This window comes from Lepus europaeus, unplaced genomic scaffold (genome assembly GCF_033115175.1).
Source record: "Lepus europaeus isolate LE1 unplaced genomic scaffold, mLepTim1.pri SCAFFOLD_3_1, whole genome shotgun sequence".
Lineage (NCBI taxonomy): Eukaryota > Metazoa > Chordata > Mammalia > Lagomorpha > Leporidae > Lepus > Lepus europaeus.
This window is the reverse complement of record NW_026909276.1, coordinates 6,877,918-6,884,102: the sequence shown is the minus strand read 5'-3', so window position 1 is coordinate 6,884,102 and position 6,185 is coordinate 6,877,918. Positions and strand designations below refer to the sequence as shown.

Genomic DNA, 6,185 nt, shown 5'->3' with positions numbered 1-6,185 from the left:
TGCAGGGGCCCAAGGACTTGGGCCATCTTCTACTGCTTTCCCAGGCCATAACAGAGAGCTGGGTCAGAAGTGGAGTAGCCAGGATTCGAAGAGGCACCCATATGACATTGCCAACACTGCAGGTGGGGCTTTAAACCACTGCACTACAGCACTGGCCTCTCTGACTACTTTAAATACTTCATATGTTGGAATCTGACAGTATTTGTCCTTGGAGACTGATGTTTGTGGTTAATTTCACTTAGAAAAATAACCTTACTGTTCATCTATGTCACAGGATTTTCTTTTCTCTGTGCCTGGATAACTTTCCACTGTGAGTGCAGGCCACACTACAAGTCTTGGCTACAGTGAATTATGCTGTGGCAAACAGCGCTAATACTTTATTTATATTGAACTTTCAATACCTTTAGATATATAATCAGAACTGAGATTATCAGATCATATAAAAATTTTATTTTCAATGTAATGAAGAACATTCTACCATTTTCTGTGGTGGTTGCATCATTTTACATTACCACCGACACTGTACATGTAGCTGAAAATCTTTATATCTTCATCAGATTATGCACCTGGGGGTTTTTTGTTTGTTTGTTTTTAAAGAACAGGAGCAGGAGGTTGTATTGGCCATTACCAGACCATGGTTATGAAGGACCCTTATGGGGGAGAGGGACAAGAAACTAGGCCTGGGCATATATCAGGGGCTTCTTAAGAGGTTAGATGTTCCCCAGAGTCCAGCGGGCAGGACGTTCTCTGGGAAGGAAAAGTCAATCCCCTTCAGAGAACCTCTAGGCGTGCCCAGAGCAGAGCTGCCACTCCCCTTCGGAGAGTCTCTAGGCACTCTCCCTCAGCACGTTCCCTCAGCACTCTCCCTCAGCACGTTCCCTCAGCACTTTCCCTCAGCACTCTCCCTCAGCACTCTCCCTCAGCACTCTCCCTCAGCACTCTCCGGTATGCTAATTGTCCCTCTGAACTGACCAATCCTACGCATGCACATTAGGAATATGCTAATTCATTGCCTATATAACCTGTGTGAAACTGCCGCTCAGGGCTCCTCACTGCCTGAGGTGGGGGCCCGTTTGCGCAAACGTTCAATAAAAACCTCGTGCTTTTTGCATCAACTGGTCTGGAGTCTGGATCTTTGGGCGTCCTCCCAAGCAAGTGGGCATCTCTGCAACTGAGAGGTCCAACAGTTATAAAGATCCCTCTCCACTTGCACTCAAGGTGAATTAGCATTGGGCTTCATTGTCAATGTGGTGAAATTGCCCATCACCCAGGGAGAAGTGTATGACTCTGTTAAGTACATTTTCAACTTCCTGCAGTGGTTCTAAAGCCAGGTCTGGAGGTATCATAACCTCATCTGGCTATCAATAGTTTCTGTTCCAGGTAACTTTCTGTTAACAAGGTCAAGCACAGATTTCTGTCTGAACATTTCTCTAGCTTAGGATTCACATAAAAGATGAGTGCCAGCACAACATTTCTCTTCCCATTCTGCCTGCCATGACCTAGAGTGTAGACCTAACAGGCTGACCCAGATTTTAACTCTTCCAATAAATTGTTCCTAGATGGGATAGGACAGCCTACATGAGGCTCCCAAAAATACCCACAAAAGGGGAAGTAGTGTTGCAATGCTCAAGTGGGATCAGAGTGGTGACCTTGCCTAGAGTTTCCTTCTTAGGGACAACCCATGTCACCATGGGATCCTTCCTGCCCAAATGCCCGAGGTATCAATAGCAAGAGCTGAGCCAATATCTCAGTTATAAAGTATTCACATCCAGGGTTTCTTGAGGCTGGGCCCCTGGAAAGTCAGGACAGAGCAGCAGAACAGATGGCTTTTCCCAGTGGGGCTTCAGCAAAGAAAGCTTAGACACCCTGAGTTCGAGGTTCTATTGTAGACTTTCATCAAGAAATTGATTTCATTTCTTGGGATCCTCTTTCATGGGATTCCTCAGCAGAAAAGACCTCTCCAAAGTCTCATCCTCCATCTGCCTCAGGCCATGTCCATAATCACACACATGTATGCCACATAGCCCAATCTGAAAACCCCAGGGAGTGCCTGGGTACAATCAGGACCCAGCTTTGCAGAGGCAATCTGAGTTTCAAGAGGGTTCCCTCTACCCTCTCAGTTATGTGACCCTGAAATATCACCATACCTCCTAAAGACTCTGTAGCCTGAGCAATGGCAAGAAGAATGGCAGTTACTGGGAGTTGGTGGTGGTGGAATTGTAAAAACGTTCATTCAATGTGTAGAGAGTTTCAGTCTCATAAGGAAAAACAGTTCTGAATACTGGGCCCACAGCAATGTGCATATATTCAACACTACTCAACCATACCTTAGAAATGCTTAAGATGATAAAATTCATCAGCTATATTTTTTTGTCAGGACTACAATTACAGTACATTTTAAAAGTGGTCAAATAGGGGCTAGACCTGTGGCACAACAGGTTAAAGCCCTGGCCTGTAATGTCAGCATCCAACAAGGGTGCTGGTTCAAGTCCTGGGGGCTCCACTTCCCATCCAACTCTCTGCTAATATGCCTGGGAAAGCAGAGGAAGATGGTCCAAATACTTGGGCCCCTGCACCCACATGGGGGACCTGGAAGAAACTCCTGGCTCCTGGATTCAGATTGGCTCAGTTCAGCCCATTGTGGACATTTGGGGAGTGAAGCAGATGAAGATCTCTGTCTCTACCTGTCTTTTTCTAACTCTGCCTTTCAAATAAACAACACAGATCTTTAAAAAAAAAGTTGATGTGAAAAGAAGTAGCCAAATACACATCTCATAAAAGTTAATATGTTATGTTTTCTCAGAAGTGCAGTTAATACTTACTAATTTTGTACAGTATCTTATATTTGCCCATTTTCATAACAATAACATTCCTGATTCCATTTTGCCGAGTTGCTATGTCATTTTTTTTTTGAAATAGGAATCAGATGCCATCCTCTCTCACTGAAGACACTGATGACAGAGTGCAGAAGCCATGTTCAAGGTGGGTGTGGCCTGGGTTTCCTCCCTCCTGGCTGTGTTTGAGGGAGACATAATTTGGTCACCCCTGGGCATCTTACACTAAGTGGAAGCAGGTGTGCCTTGTGCTGAACAGAGAGACAGTGTGTCCACAGCCAGGGCTAAATCCTGGGGCCTGTGCATTCCCTCATAAAATGTGCACACTTGAGCCCCAACTCCTCATGCACCAACAATGCCACAGCAGGAAGAACAAGCATGACCCTTGCCCCTGCAGCAGGAGCTAGTTCTAACCTCACTTACCACTTGCACTGACAGGTGGGATGGATCACTCCCTGAAGAAATCATTGGATGATGCTCTCAGTAGAAGACATGGATTTTTGCCAGGAAAAAGCATCAGAGTTTGAGGATCATGCAAGTCCAATCCCATTTCTACATAACAAAATGTTTTTTCTATTGTGTTTCTTTGGAGTAGAAGTTTTCTATTTGTTTTTTTTTTAATTCACCATTTCTTTTTTCCCTTGTGAGTATATTTATGTGTCCACACTTGCACACGCTCACTGCACAACAGGGAGGGAAGTCAAGACGGAAAGGACAGGAAGCATCCAGGAGGCACTGGCATGGGGGAGGAGAAGGGACAAAGAGGGTGTCTGTCCCCACCCGGGCCCCCACCACCTCCTAACCAGGAGGTTGACCTGGAGCTGCAAGAACAGGAAGTGCTTACTCTGACTTGGAGGAAAGTTTCAAAGTGCAGTAATCTCCTTTACAAAAAGCCTCTTCCCTCCGCACTCTGCCCCTCGATGAAGCCCAGCTCCCTGCACAGGCTGTCCTTGAGGCTTTGGCATGACAAGGTCATGGGGAAGGGCTCTGGACCACAAGGGCTTAGACATAGTGGCTGCCGGGCATCAGGGAGTGGTCCCCTCTGTGGTCCATCTGGTCCTGCAAGTGGGCAAACTCAGCCAGCTCACTGAGCTCCTGGAACTGTCTGTCTTGTGGCTGACCAGTGAGTGGTAAAAGTGGACAGCAAAGACGATGAAGACCAGGCCAAAGGGCACCATGATGGTGGTGGATGCAATGGCTGCTGCCTGGCCCAGGGTGATGCCACTCTTGCTGCTGTTGTTGGAGGCCGCACCACCAGCTGGGGGCTTGCTGGTAGGGCTTGGCTGCCCCCAGCTGCTTCTTGAGGGGCAAGAACTTGACCCAGCAGAGCAGCACGACCTCGGCCAGGAAAAGCAGCGTGCCGATGACGGTGGAGAAGGCCCAGGTCAGCTCGATGTGGCGATGCATGCGCTCGTGGAGCGACTCCTTGACGGAGTTGAGGTTGTCGACGTTGCTGACAGCCTCGATGTTGGGCAGGATGCAGGTGCTGATCATGAGTGCAAACAGGTGCACGGCCACCAGCACCGTGGTGCAGGCACTGAAGGTGATGAGCAGCCCCGGTGGATAGTCGTGCTCAGTGTCCAGCTGCACCTCCACCATGGCCACCATGGCTAAGCCAGACAGCAGAGCCGAGGTCCGGCTGGAGGCTTTGAGCTTGGCACTGCTCAAGTAGAGCTTACGCCAGGACAGCGCCTGCATCGAGTGTTTGTTAAGGCTCATCACCTCAGAGTAACCCTGGCCGATCAAGTCCGGGTAGCTGACTGCTGGCAGCAGCGGCGGTGGGAACCCTGGGGACTCCCCATCCCCACTGCGGTGGTTCCAGCAGCTGCCGCTAGTGGTACTGCCGCTGCTGAGGGGAAGCTCGGGATTGTTGCTGCTCTGGGGCAGGCGGGCTCCGGATGCATGGAGCACGCTGCAAAGGCGTGGGCCGGCTCGGGAGCCTGGAAGGCAGTGGCCCCCGCCCCCCACGAGGGCCCAGCCCTTATTCACCATTTTCTACATCTTGAAAATTTATTGATTCTTCTTCATTGTTCTATGTGTTTTTTGAATTCCTTATTTTGTTCCCATATTATTATTGATATTCTTGAGTGTTCCTCTGTGTACTTTTCCAGGTTGAACAACATGTATACCCAACCTCAGAACACTAGAAAATATAAGCAAATGTTGAGAACTCTGAAGGGATAAACAGCAATAGAACAAACGTAGCACATCAATACTTCACTTTCAAGAGTGGTAGATTTGAACAACATTGTAAATCAACTTTTCCTAACAGTTACACAGAGAGCATTCTACCTGACAGCAGCAGAACATGTGTTCTTAACAGCTGTCAAAAATTCTCCAGGTGGGATCATCAGTTAATTCAGAAAATATGCATCAACAATTTTTAGAAAATTGGATTCATATCATTGTCTTTCATAACTCTAATAGAATAAAAATAAAAATCAATTCCAGAAAAATGGGAAAAGTCACACATATGTGGATGTCAATCTACACTGTGTCAAATAGCCATTGGCTTGAAGAGAAAATCAAAAAGGAAATCAGAAAATATTTCAGTGGGTACATTTTGAGTTTTGAGCTGGGATCCATAGCCACAATCACAATCCTCAAGTCCAGGCTTGGTACAAAGAGAAACCAGGTGGACATGGAAGGTCACCAGCAACAAAGCTCTCTGAACATTGAGAACCATGGGGATCTTTAAACAGAGCAGACAGAAGTCTTCTTACTGCCCACAACAAATTAAGGAGACCAGGATGCTGATGCTTATGACCGAGTTCAAAGGCAGATTGCAAATTCATATATATTTTATATACAATATAAACATTTCATAGTCGTCTAGGCTTTATTTTATAAATGGACTGATTATACATGAGCTCATTCATTAACATTTAGTAAATAGTTCAGTTTGTTCATTCAACAAATGATCTTCACATGTCAGGCATTAGACACTATTCTAAGTATTTGGGATGGAGCAGCAAAAGACACACAATCAGGAATGCTGCTTTTTAATAGGTCACACACTAGATATGAGAAAATGAATGAAAACTCACACTGATGCTGTCATAAGTGCTATAAAAATGTCAGTGTGGACAGAGAAAGAACTGGGATATAAAGAAGCTGCTTTGAGTACTCTGAACAACAATCAATCCATTTCCTCCTAAAGTGTAATATCCCCCAGAATCTTGATCCTGAAGGGAGATATTTTAGAGATTTATTTATTTTGTTGAAAGGCAGAGTGAAAGGAAAGATGATACACACACATAGGTGGTAGCTTTGGGATCTGCAAGGGGGGAAGGCCTACACTTCTGGGAATGGAGAATCCCTACCCGCACTTTCAAGGAAGAAAAGTCCTTG

General features: G+C 46.3%; 1 pseudogene; it reads right to left on the bottom strand.

The window, feature by feature from the left end:
• Positions 1–3,836: 3,836 nt before the first annotated feature.
• Positions 3,837–4,738, bottom strand: LOC133755157 (calcium release-activated calcium channel protein 1-like; annotated as a pseudogene).
• Positions 4,739–6,185: the final 1,447 nt, after the last annotated feature.